We start from the raw sequence: 13317 nt of genomic DNA, 5'->3' as shown, positions 1-13317 counted from the left end.
TGGAAACACCAAGAGAATGTTGAGCACCAAAGACACTCCACTTGGAGATTGCTTTCTTCTTGGCACAACTAGCCTTTGGGCAAGGAACTGTCACATGCCTTAACCACTGACAAAATGCAGTGTCCAGACTGGACAAGCAGGATACAAGAGAAAAGACTGCCAAATCTTGCTAAGACAGGTTTTGAAAAATTTGAAAAACTTTCCTGCCTCTGAAAATGGTCTGTCAGTTACTCTAGGCCTTAGCCAAAATTGGTTGCTTCAACATTGCAAATGAGACTTTGGGTGATTGCCCAGGTAGCCAGTTGTCTCTGTCATCTACTGCACATTTTGGAAGCTGCTTGATTGCACTTCCTGCCTACTCAAGTAATATTATCTCCCTTCTCAAGCCTTCAATGGGGTTGAAGATTAGATAGTCATAGTTACCTTCCTCTTATGATCTAGTCAAGCCGTTTCTAATACAAGACTTAGACTCTTTAGGATAAAATGATTATTAAAACATTCAGCATATGCTCCTTGCTTTATATTGTTTATGCTGGTTCTAATTTTTATACTTGATAACTCTTCTTAGTGTATATAGCTTTGTACTGGGTTTGGAACTCTCTTATTTAGACAAAAGAAGGAGGTGATGGGGAACCTCCTTCAGTCAATGACCTTCAGAGGCTGGACCAGGTTGGGGTGTGACTTAGGATACCAAAAAGCTGCAGCCCAGCTCTGTCTCTTCTTCCTGAGAGCCACACCTGGATGTCAGACCTATTCTTATTTCTTCACTGTGTTACCTTTTAATAAAGAAAAACCTTAGAATACCCTATTTGGAGTAGCTTGGAATTATTTGACTCGTGTTCCCCCCATTTTACGTCTTCTGAATCAAGTCGGGACCCACAAACCCCTTTGTAGTCAAAACAAGAATGCCGATTGACTGATACAGTGTGGGTCTTGTGCAGAAACACAGCTGCTGTGAGTTCATGAGTGTGTAAATCTTGTCTTGTATAAAAGCCGCTTTCCGCTGGTGTAGCCCCCAATTTTTGGATCTCACAATCTTCCCATCACCTCTACCTAGATGATCCCTGATGGAGAGGGTGCTGGAGATGTCCTGTTTGTCACTGATCACTCTATTGACCCTTGCTCTCTGCACCTTGACGAGTTGTGAGTTTCTGTATTAACATCTGTTGACAAAGAAACGTCCCTGATAAGGTCTGAGAGTTGCACTTATCTGACTCTATATCCTGAACAAGAAAAACACTGCAGGAGGCATACCATGTTCAAGTTATACTGCTGAGCCATGGTAGTAGAACCAGCAGGGTGCTGTTCAAAAACAGGCACATTGATGAACAGAAAATACCAAAGACCCAGATGGAAGTCCACACACCTACTGACTTACTATCTGACAAAACCATACACATTGGAGAAAAGACAGCATCTTTAACAAATGGTGTTGGATAAATTGAATGTCTTTCTATATGTAGAAGAATGAAATGATCCTTCTCTCTCACTCTGCACACAAACCAATGCTGTGCTTTCTGAGTTTATCGATATGGTTAACATAAGCCAGTAATACAACCTCAGCAGAGTATGTGCCCTTGTCTCACTGCAGTAAGACTTCCACAGGCAAATGGCTTCTCACATGCAAGAGGTGATACAGAGGCCAGGTCACCATGTTTTCCTGGCCTTACCCCACTTCAGTAGGACTCTGCTTTGGGTGTTCCATTGTTTTCATATTGCAAACCGGAGAAAGAAGCAGGAGAGAGACTGGGCAAGGCTGTTTTCTCTGCAAGTAAAAGTTTCTCAAAGACTAAATTCTCTGAGAGGCCCACTAACCAATGCCTGCCTTCAGCTGTGTGGGCAGAAGCTGTGAACCCACTCAGTGAGGCACAGAGAAGTCTTTTGTTATTTTCGATAAAGCACATCATGTCGCCCAAAATTTAGTTTTTATTAGGCAGTAGGAGGAAATAAACATTGAATAAGAAGGTGGACGTCTCTGGCAGGAGGATTAGGAAGAAAATAATCTTTGTAGCCCTGAGATGAATTAATAGGGAGTAGCATGCTTCTCTAAGGAAAGGACATCTGAAAGCAATGAAAGATAGACTGGTGCTCGTGGCCATGCTTTCTGAAGAGATAACTTTCCATTTTAACCTCTGTCTATGATCTAAAATAATTGGAAAGTGTCTAATTATTGTACATTTGTCAGTGACACAAAAGAAATTGTGTGTGTTTGTTGCATGGAGGGTCCATTTGTTCTTCCCGGCCATTTGGCTAGCTTAGCCCCCAAAATAACCACTCAGAAACTGAATTCATTAAAACACTCCTTGGCCCATTAGCTCTAGTTTCTTATTGGCTAATTCTTACATCTTAATTTAACCCATTTCTATTAATCTGTGTATTGCCATGTAACTATGGCTTACTGGCAAGATTCTAACTGGCGTCCATCACAGGCAGAAGATCCATGGCTTCTCTCTCTGCCCTTCTTCCCCGCATTCAGTTCTGTCTTCTCCGCCTACCTAAATTCTGCCCTATCAGGCCCAAAGCAGTTTCTTTATTCATTAACCAATGAAAGCAACACATTAACAGAAGAACCTCCTATACCATGTGTCCATGCATGTACACGTATGCATGTGTATACATATATATGTGCACACGAATGTGTGCTTGTTGGGAGTAGAAGTCAACATCAGATATTTTCTTCAATTTCCACCTTACTTTTGGGAGACAAAATCTCTCCAAGAACCTGGATTTCACAGATCCAGTGAGGCTGATTCTCCAGCGATTTCCAGGCATGCCCTCTCTCCACTCCCCTCCACCCTTAAGGTTGCTTACACAGGCTACCACACCTAGGTTTTGAAGTACTTGCCTGGCATTAGCACTTTACAGACAGAGCTATCTCCCTACTCTGAACAAACGTTTTGAGTTCATTTTGTTTTTCCCTTTGTTTAATTTTAGAAGGCAAGATCATCTCTTAATTCGAGATGTCTCTTGAGCCACCCAAAAAGACTGGATCCAAGTTCCCTATTAGCTTCCACTGAGGGAAACTAGAAGCTCCATGCTTGGTGATTAGTTCACACTTGAAGAAAACAGCTATACCAGAGGATTATAGAGTAAATTCCACAGCATTCTCAATACACCCCGCTTGAGATACCCCATTGAACCCTCATGCTCTTTGTCCCTAAGCCCACATATCTGATTTATTTTTCTAAAGAGCAGATGACCCGCTGGCCTCAGCAGGAGTTTGACCTTTGATGGCCAAGAGTAACACAGTGCATAAGTTGTGTTTTGTCTCGTGTATGACTTTCAGGGATTACAAAGAAATCGCACTTTCCTCTCTTCAGTTTTAGTCCCACAGAAGACGTGTAGACAGAAGAGGCTGAAATGGCTCTGGTTTCCAGCCACAAAGCCTGCCCTCAGCCTGCTGCTTCTTCTGCACTTATTCTCAGGGAGTGCTTGGCGTAGCTGCGTGCGCACGTCAAGGAAGACCAGTTCCCTTCCTCTAGCGTGTGGAAGTGTGATGGACAAATGGCTGAGATTAAAACAAGTGTGAGCAAGTACTCACTGTTACAACCTAACATGTAATAGGGGACATATAGTAATTTGAAATGTAATGAAATACTCTCAAGATGGTCAGTTTTAACTAGCAACAAAGTCAGGGATGGGCCACAGAGAGCTAAGACCAAGCAGAAATATCTCAAAGTATCAAAATAGCAAAGTATCTCAAAGAAGGACTGCAGGTCCAGAACCACCTCTTGGGGAAAGACTGAAAAAGTACAGGCACTCCCTCCTCCCAAGGGTATACTAGAGGACACTGATTTGAGAATTATCAAGAATCGCATTTCTCTGCTTCTCTTCATGCTATTTGCCTGGTTCTCTCTGTAAAATATAATCTCCCTCAGTGATAAAACTCTGTCGGGGAGCTGGGCGTGACGGTGCATAGCTATCATCCCAGTACAAGGTAAGACTGGAGGAATACATGTTTAATTAAGGTCAGCGTGGTTATACAGCAAGACTCTGCCTCCTCTAAAGCAAATATGTAAATGATATGAAATAAAGAATTAAAAAGAAAAAAAAACGTAGCGTTTTAGAAGACTTTGGTAGTGTTTGGCAAACTTTGAGCCATGCCCTTAGAAAGCCCTACTTAGCTGGCTGTGTCAAGGGAAATACTCCTACTTCCCTCCCTATGTCACCTGCTGTGAACCTGCCTGTCCTGTGCTGTGCTCCCTGTTCCTGAGATGCGAGTGTGGGAAGGAGGGGAACTGAAGCTGATGGACTCCCAGTGCGGACTGAGCTTGTGATGTGCTTTGTAGGACTTGGAGGCAGAGTTTCCCAGGGAGCTTAGTTGTCTCAGAGAAGGGTGGACATCTTTGGGTCTGTTAAGAGTGCTGTTTGCTGCAGGTCTGAGTCCTGGTCTTGGATGCCTTTTTGTAAGAGTTGTTACTGTTGGGAATTCTTAAATCAAAGTGATTTAAGTTAAAAAAGTAGTGATGATAACCGCCATCAATCAAAACCGTGTTAAGAATATTTCCTTGCAGCTGGAGAGGTGGCTCAGTAAGTAAAGAGCCAGAGGTGCTGAGTTCAGTTCCCAGCACCCATGTGACGGCTCACAAACAGCTGCAACTCCAGTCCCAGATCTGATACCCGTTCTGGTCACGTTGGACACCTGCATACAAGTGGTATACATAACCTCTTGTAGGTGCATGCACACAAACACATGCGTAAGAATATCTGTATCCTTAAAAACAAGGTCCTTCATTATTTGTGTGACATCATCACAATGACGCTAGAAGAAAACCCAGAAAGACAAATATGCGCTATTAGGGGTTAGAAGTGGGTTAGAAGTGGTTAAGATAGGAAGCTGGCTATGTAGCTGTGTAATCTGCATATTACTCCCGGAATTTATAACAAAGGACCATTTATTGTGTGATTACTTCATCAAGAGAATCATGCACTGTACTGTTCATTAAATCTGGGCTCTGTTACTTTCATTAACCCAGTAGAGGAAGTCTGTGCCTCAAGAAACAACACATGTATCATATACTCATTGAAATCCCACTATGATCGAAAGGCCAGGCTTAGGTTACCTGCTTGAGGGTTGAAAAGTCCATGAGCCTACCATTCAGTAGCCAACAGTTAAAAGGTCTTCAGAGATGATATCTTCCAGGGATTTAAAACTGTAGAGCTCTCTTTGGTAACTGTCCCTGGCGGACTCGGAGATTCTGGGTCAGAAGAAAAGGAGATGACAGCAGCATTGGTGGCAAGCATTTGGCCAGAGAATGTTCCAGAAGAATACTCTAGCATTAGAGAATAAGAGCTTGGGTGTGTCCATCAATGTGCTTCTAATACATTTTTTTGAAACTGTCAAAATGGACACTGGCCAAGAACCTAAACATGTCAGCTGTTTTCCTTTAGCTGCATACAAAGTAGCAGTGGACCCGAAGGACCGAGAGGAAGAGTAAACAAGCCCTATCTATAAGGGAATTTCTCTTAAAGTATTTCATTCTGTGACAACCAGCGTCTGGGTCTCTTCTACTGATCTCTACTATGATCACAGTCCAGATGCAATCCAGGCAGTGTGACTGGACTTATACTTTAGGGACACTGAAATTTACATATAGCATATTTTGCAGGTAAGTGAATGTATTGATCTCCTTTTCATTTTTTATAAGCATTAAGTCATAATCTTAGCTCACAGCCTGTTTGAAAGTAGATAGTTGTGTGGATTTATACAGCAATCCATAGTATCCTTAATCTGAATAAAAAGAGAGGTTAGTTTTCAAAGACAATGTCTTCTAGGGATTTTAGATTTTCATCTGTTTTTCTAGTCAGTGAGAGGAATATACTTGTGTAAGGACAGGATCCAACGGAGTCTAAATTCCTAGGGTTCAGTTTCACCTAATGACTGGGTTCTTCAGAAACTCAAGGGTCTTTCCTCCCAACCATCCGAGAGGCCAGCACAGTGGTGGACAGGGTCATGTACAGCTTCCAAGTACTTGTGGATTTGGCCTTTAAAACCAAGTGGAGTTTAATTCATAAAAAGCCAACTGAGTGTTTAAAGTGAACTATACTTTCAAAAAAATATCCGATTTGAATCCAGTGCATTCAGCAGGTAAGCAAGCCTAAACTAAAACCAGAGCCCTCTCACCAATGCCCAGCAAAGCCAAGAGGAGCCCTCAATGTGCTTGGCATATGGGGACAGCAGTAATCATCCTTCCTTCCCCGAATGGTTCCAAAGGAACCTGGAGCAGACTTAGCTGAGTGGACCAGAGTCCTACTTAGACCTGCTTTCAGGCAACTGTACTGGGATGGCATCTTGTATAGAGGCAGCTGGTGAACATGGAATGTTTTAGTAGCTGTTTGCTGCATTGCTCTAGAACATTCCTTGAGTTACAGTGCTCTTAGAACCGAAGAATATCAACAGACAGCAATCGGAACTGACACATTGCACAGAATGCTGAGATGCCCCACACTCCCTGGATTATAAAAATTCAAGAAATGCTTGGCTCTCACTAACTCTAGGCAAGGCATATGCTTCGCTGAGAGCTGTGGATGCTCCTCAGCAGGACTAGGCAAAGTGCAAAGCAGGGATTTTCTAGGTCACACGGGCTGCAGGGTCATTTGTGAAGAAGAACACGCAAGGGTCTTTACCTTAAATGACAGGTTTCATGGCACCCTTCAAACCCTGCTGCCCTGATCCCTGGTCTGTGCTACAACAATTGAGATTCTGACTTCAGTACTTACCTGTTTAAAAATAGGAGCCCAAACCAATTAGAAAAAGCTGTGCAGAGGTGTTATGGAATAGCAGTTGAAGATGTTTCCGCTGTAGGGGATTTGTTTAATGATGCAACGATCTGGTGCATTCTTTTATGTTTCATTTAACTCTGTAAAGCTGTATGAATTGCTTTTCTAAAATACCTGATTGGTCTAATAAAGAGCTGGACAATCAATAGCGAGGCAGAGGAGAGGAATAGGAGGGGCTGACAGACAGAGAGAATAAAGAGGAGGAAGAGGAGAAGGAGGAGGAGCAGAAAAGAAGGAGAGGAGGACTCTATGAGGCCCAGCCACACAGTCATGCAGCCACTAAGCCAATCATAGAGGAAGAAGGGAAGGACATATAGAATAATGAAAGGTTAAAAAACCCAGAGGCAAAACATAGTTAAAGATAAATGGGATAAGTTAGGTTAGAAAAGCTGGCTAGAAACAAGCCAAGATAAGGCTGGGCATTCATAAGTGTGAATAAGTCTCTGTGTATTTATTTGGGAGAAGGGTGGCAGGCCCCTAAAGAGTTAAAAGAGCAAAACACAGAAATCCAACTACACAGAGGATTGGTGACAAAGATGATCAAAGATGGCCCCTGTGTCCATTTTCTGAGAAATCCAGCGACTCAGCTACCCTGCTACATGGTCCTCACTGTGGTCTGCAGCAGTTCCCCCCCACCCCCCACCCCCCTTTCCCGTTTCCCTCTTTGTTCCTTGGATCGCCCTGCTCGGCTGAGGAAGTCTTCCCTGAACCTCTTTTCTGAATGATGTCCATTCATGAGTTGCTCTTGGCTGGGAAAAGTGTGAACTTTAACTTGTCACAACGTTTACGTAGCTGAGCGCCTCTTCGTTTTGCTTTGTGTTCCTCTTACTTTTGCCTTTAAAAGCAAACACACAGGAAAGCGAGACAGAAAATGCTTGTCTTTGCGCGCTTCAGAGTCGATGTGTGCGTCTTACAGGAAAGTCCTCTCTCTGAAGAGGGTGAGCCCAATGTTCAGTGTGTTTGATGGCGACAGCCGCAAGAGACTAAGCCACACTCACTTTTCATTTACATACGGACGCCCCCCTTCCCCAGTTTTAGACACTGTAAATTGTGGAGCTAAAACTCCATGAACAGATAAAATTGAGCGTTGAAACCGAAGTGGGTTAATCAAACAACCCCTAATTGGACTCCAGCCCTACCTTCGTGGATTTCATCCCTGGTGAGTGGAAGGGACTTTTGTTCCATTTGGTCATAAGGTACCCAAGGCAGAAAGGGCAACTCTACACCTGTGGGCCCTTTAAAACCGCTCTCAGCACCGCCAGAAATGTGTGAGGTTTTAAAGCCATTCGCTTAGCCTGTGGCTTTCTGTAAAACCAAAACTGTTTCTCTAAAGTAAGCAGAGCCGATGAAAAGGAGAAGGAATTTGTTTGAATGACCAAACTGGAAAAAATGACCAGAAACCCCCCCTCTGGCCATTTCTGAAGCCTGCCTTTTCCTTACCATCATTTATGGGCTCCTGGGAAGGATGCTGCAGACCCCGGAGAGGCAATAGCCGCCTTAACTGAACACTAGAACACATGGAAGAGATATGAAAAGCTGCTGTCAGAGCAGCCCTGACATAAACTCTGCTCCAGCCACCCTCACTTCCTCTTGTCTCTGACTCATTCATGGGTTTGTATTCTGGTGATAAAAATGCTGACCCAAAGGAAAACGGGAAACCTGGAGATTTCCTGCATTTTTCAAACTCATGAAACTAGGTGGAAATTCAAAGCACAAAGATGAACAGACTGTGTGCTCACCACCATTACCAACTATTACAAATTATGGCTTTCGAAGGACCTCACCCTTAATAAACATTTCTACATATTATTCTGTGATCATTTTTGCATTATGGGGAATAACATGCAGTAAAGATTAAAAGATGTGTCGACATCCCAATTTAGAATTTTTAAAAATAAGGAATGATTTTAAGATTGGTTACAATTACTCACTTCAAAGCCAGGGGAAGTCTTATCACAACATCTCTTGGGTAAATGACACTCAACTATGTCAACACCCCCAGTCACTATTGCTGTAAATGATATCATCATGAAGGAATGTCATGAAATATTTTGGTGACCAATAACAATGTAAAAGAGAATTGGTTCCAAGGATTCCTAATGTCTAACAAGTGAAACAAAAGAAGCTAAGAATATAATAAAACAGAAAATGAAGAATGGATTTCTCTTTTGTAAAATGGAGATGGGATCAGCACTCATGGATGGAGAAAAGTTTTAAGGATGGCTCAGCTGCCTTTGCTCAAATCTGTGATGTGATACTTTGTTGCAATGTTACTGAACCAAGAATTTAAATGATCAAGCAACTTTTGGCAGATGAATTTCTATAAAATTATCATTTTAAATTATACACTATCATGTGACAGAGTATAGTTTATGGCAGAGTCACACTGTAGAAAAAGAATTGTATATTGTTGAATATTGAAGATACGTTACATTCATTTGTGCTGTGGAATATTTGTTTAATGACACAAAGATGTGTTGCATTCTTTTATATTGCATGTGTTTAACTCTGTAACTCTGTGTTACTACTTTGTCTAAAATGCCTGATTGGTCTAATAAAGAGCTGAATGGCTAATAGGTAGGCAGGAGAAAGAATAGGTGGGGCTTGCAGGCAGAGAGAATAAATAGAAGGAGGAAAAGAGAATAAAAAGGAGCGAGAAAAAGAGAAACAGAAGAGGACAGCAGGGATCAGCCACACAGCCAGCAACAGGGTAAGAAGAAAAGGAAGACACACAGAATAGAGAAAGGTAAAAGCCCAGAGGCAAAAGGTAGATGAGATAATTGAAGTTAGGGAAAGCTTACTAGACATAAGCCAAACCAAGGCTGGGCATTCAAAAGTAAGAATAAACCTGTGTATTTATTTGGAAGTTCAGTGGCAAGTTCCCAAAGAACAAAGAGTAGAAAAAAAGCCAACTAAGTTGTAAATTTTCTTACATGTTATATAGCTCTTATGTCAATAACTATAGTCTACCTTTTCACAGTTACTTTTGAGAAATTTCTGTCTTCAGTATAGAAGGTACTAGAATTCCAGGGCAGTCTAGCCCTACTTTTTTAAATAAACAATGCATTACTTTCGAGGGAAGGTACTCTACCCAAAGTCACTGTCTGCTGTTAGTTTTTATATATTTATATTCCACTAACTTTGGTATGCACATCAATTTGTACTATAAAATCTACAAGCATGTGTAGAGTTTTAGGGTATGTGGAGATGTTTGAGCAGGGCATACAGAAGAATTACAAACAAAGCAACCAATAATCCTGATACTAGTGTCTAATAATCTCCAAGGATTGGATGCTGAAAACGGCTTTCAAATCAATAATTTTGCAATCTCCTTCTACAAAAAAATTGGTGAAGCTGACCCCTGGGAGTGACTATTTTGTGGTATGGAATTTGCAATTCCAGCATACATAGATTTAAAAATTATTTCATTCTAATGTTTCTGAATGGAAAGAACAAAAATCAAATTTAAAATAAAATAGTTAATATTTTGTTTACAATGTCACCATAACTGAGATTAATGACTTGTGTGGAAGATGATGTTAAACATTAAACCCATTAACTTATGGGGTGTATAATGAGGACAGATGCCTTATCTTCCTGCTGAGTTTTTATTATTATTATTTGAATAGTTTCCTGCATATATACAATCTATCTTGATGATGTCCACCTTTATTCCCCCCTTACCTCTACACAGAATCTCCCATTACATCTCCCTCTCCACATGTCCCGCGCTACCGTCTCGCCAGCAAGAACCACGCGGTACACATAGGATCCTTCTGCAGAAAAGCTTTATGTCTCTTGAGAGGGAGAGCATAAGCTTACATGGCGGAGACCCAGAATGAGGGAAACCCAGCCCTTATAAAGGAAAACAGACCCTGCCCTGGACGTGTCATTCCTGGATTGGTCAACTGCTCCCAGTCCCAGGTGAAACCTTGGGAGTAGTGGAAAAATACCAACACATGTGAGCTTTCTAGCTCACCTGGTGGTGCAGCGCCATCTATGGTGGAGAGTGTGATTGCGGCCTTCTACATCTCCCCCTAATTTTACTTCTTTGCAGAAAGGCAACTCCCTAGGAAGGTAAAGATAGAGGTCGCACTTCCCAAAATGAAAACATTAAAATGGGCTTACACGGAATCTGTCCCTAGGCTCATGACACCTGGAACCTATCCGGCCTGCCCTCTGCCAATTTTCTGGGAAAGGGAATATACGGCAGGAAACCCTTAAGCAGAGCGACTTATCTCTCAGAGAGGGCCATTCTCTGTGCGATGCTCTTCAGCTCGACAACCTTCAGGGCTAGCTAAGCCAAGCACTCCACCCTGTGCAATGGACCACAGTCCTAGGGGTACAGGAGCTGGTTGGCTTAAACCTTACTGCTTTAACATAGATGACCACATATCAGTAGAGGCTCCCTGTTCTAGGGCAGCCAGCGCTGAGCAAAAACCACTTTATCCCTATGGCTTTGGGATTTGAGTCAGCAGACCATCCAGAGGAGAAACACTAATCCATAGCATAGGACTGTTCCAAAACATTTCCACCCCCACCCACTCTTTGAAGTAGGGGATGAAGGACACGATCCAGGACTGGAATTCTTCGGCCAAGCTTATGTCCACTCGCGTGGAGTTGATTGTCACGATGGACCATCTCAAGGAGGACAGCAAATCATCAAAATTCTCCTGCAAGATACAAAGACAATTCTCGGGACAAGTTAGCCACTTTTATAAAGTTCTCATATGGTACATTGGTTACACATAAGGCTGGAGTTTTCCATTCACAGCCCAACTGGGCAAGCTGTCATAAGATATCTACCTGTTCTTTATTCTACCTCTAATAGATGTATCTATGGTAGCGTTTAGAGGGTCATCCTTGTTACTTTCTCATCAAGTTTTCCAGTCCAATTACCTAGAAGATAACTAAACAATTGCTTAATAATCAGTCATTGCATCTGGGATCGCAGGAGCGCAATTCTCCAGCTGCATCAAGAAGTCTACCAGAGGCATTTTGGAAACTCTGGGCTTTTTTGCCACAGTCACAGATTTAGCCAATGACCCAATCACCTTAAAAATCTAAGGGCTTTTTGCATCTACCTCCCTGTGGATCCTGAAACATTAGATTTAAAACCAAATAGTTGTAAGCTGCCATGTGGTCGCTGGGGAATTGAACTCATGACCCTTGGAAGAGCAGGCAGCATTCTTAACCCCTAAGCTATCTCTTCAGTTCCTTATTCAGATGGAAAATCTCTCGGGCTAGTAGCCGGCATTGTTCGCCCCGCCCATTGCCCCAGGCTATTGGTCCGCCTTTGTTACCTAGGATCAGCACAGCTCAGCTCAGCCAAGCGGAACAGAAGCCGCTCCAGCCTCAGAGCCCCTCACAGTTTTAGGCACATTGCAAGCCTTCTGGCCTGGCAGCTTGTGGCACCTCTCTCATTCTCGGTACTGCTGTGATACCCTCCAGGCCAGGCACCGACTGAGCCGGCACAACGTGTCTCCCACCATAGCCACAGAGCAAAGCTCCGCTCCAGCCGCCCTCCAGCCGCAGCTGCATTACAAACAACATAACATAAAGCTTTTTTGCATCTTCTCCCCCATTTTTAGAACCACCGGGGGGTCCTTTTTTTCTTATTTCCTTTTCAGTCTCCCCCATTCCACCGGGGGGTTCTTTTTCCTTACTTCTTTTTCTTACAGGCGCGCCTAACCTCTCACTGCACTCAGTTTCTGATATGCTATCCTGGACTTCCTCCAATACATTTTGTCCGTCTGCAACAACAGCCTGGCAGGATTTATCTTCTAAGCAATTTCAAAGTGATAAGAGAACTGCTAAGAAGTACCAAGGCCTCTACAAAATCTTTCCAAGGTGGAGACAAGTCAAGCCCAAAACCGAAAAGTCCAAGAATAGTCGTACCTCTCTGAGCAAACACCCTGCAGTTCTGAATCCTCCTTGTGTCCAAGGGGTCTCCGGCGGTGCGAGCAGTTGTCAGGGTCCCCCGGCGTCCTGGGGTTTCGAGCACCAGATGTCCCGCGCTACCGTCTCGCCAGCAAGAACCACGCGGTACACATAGGATCCTTCTGCAGAAAAGCTTTATGTCTCTTGAGAGGGAGAGCATAAGCTTACATGGCGGAGACCCAGAATGAGGGAAACCCAGCCCTTATAAAGGAAAACAGACCCTGCCCTGGACGTGTCATTCCTGGATTGGTCAACTGCTCCCAGTCCCAGGTGAAACCTTGGGAGTAGTGGAAAAATACCAACACATGTGAGCTTTCTAGCTCACCTGGTGGTGCAGCGCCATCTATGGTGGAGAGTGTGATTGCGGCCTTCTACATCCACATAAGGACTTTCTTTTATTATTTATTTATTCCTGACACACCGAGTCCAGTTCCTGCTTCCCACATCATCAGGAGTGTGAGAACATGCCCTGGGGAATGGGTAATCTGTGAGTGGTCATGGTCCCAAAGAAAAGTAACTGTCCATCATCCATCCACTGTCTACTGACAATATCTCCTCAATAGGGGTGGAGTCTTAGTAGTCTCTCCACAATCCATG

The 13317-nt window shown here is 43.2% G+C and overlaps 1 long non-coding RNA gene across 1 annotated transcript; it reads right to left on the bottom strand.

Moving 5' to 3' along the window:
* Window positions 1-10551: 10551 nt before the first annotated feature.
* Window positions 10552-13089, bottom strand: LOC148118807 (uncharacterized). The gene is made up of 2 exons (XR_015735772.1): window positions 12679-13089; window positions 10552-11453 (listed from the first exon to the last, which is right to left on the bottom strand). It is a non-coding gene; the product is annotated as an uncharacterized LOC148118807 (long non-coding RNA).
* Window positions 13090-13317: the final 228 nt, after the last annotated feature.

The sequence above is a fragment of the Myodes glareolus genome, chromosome 20 (assembly GCF_982192425.1).
Source record: "Myodes glareolus chromosome 20, mMyoGla1.1, whole genome shotgun sequence".
In the NCBI taxonomy this organism is placed as follows: Eukaryota; Metazoa; Chordata; class Mammalia; order Rodentia; family Cricetidae; genus Myodes; species Myodes glareolus.
This window is presented reverse-complemented; position numbering and strand designations above follow the sequence as displayed.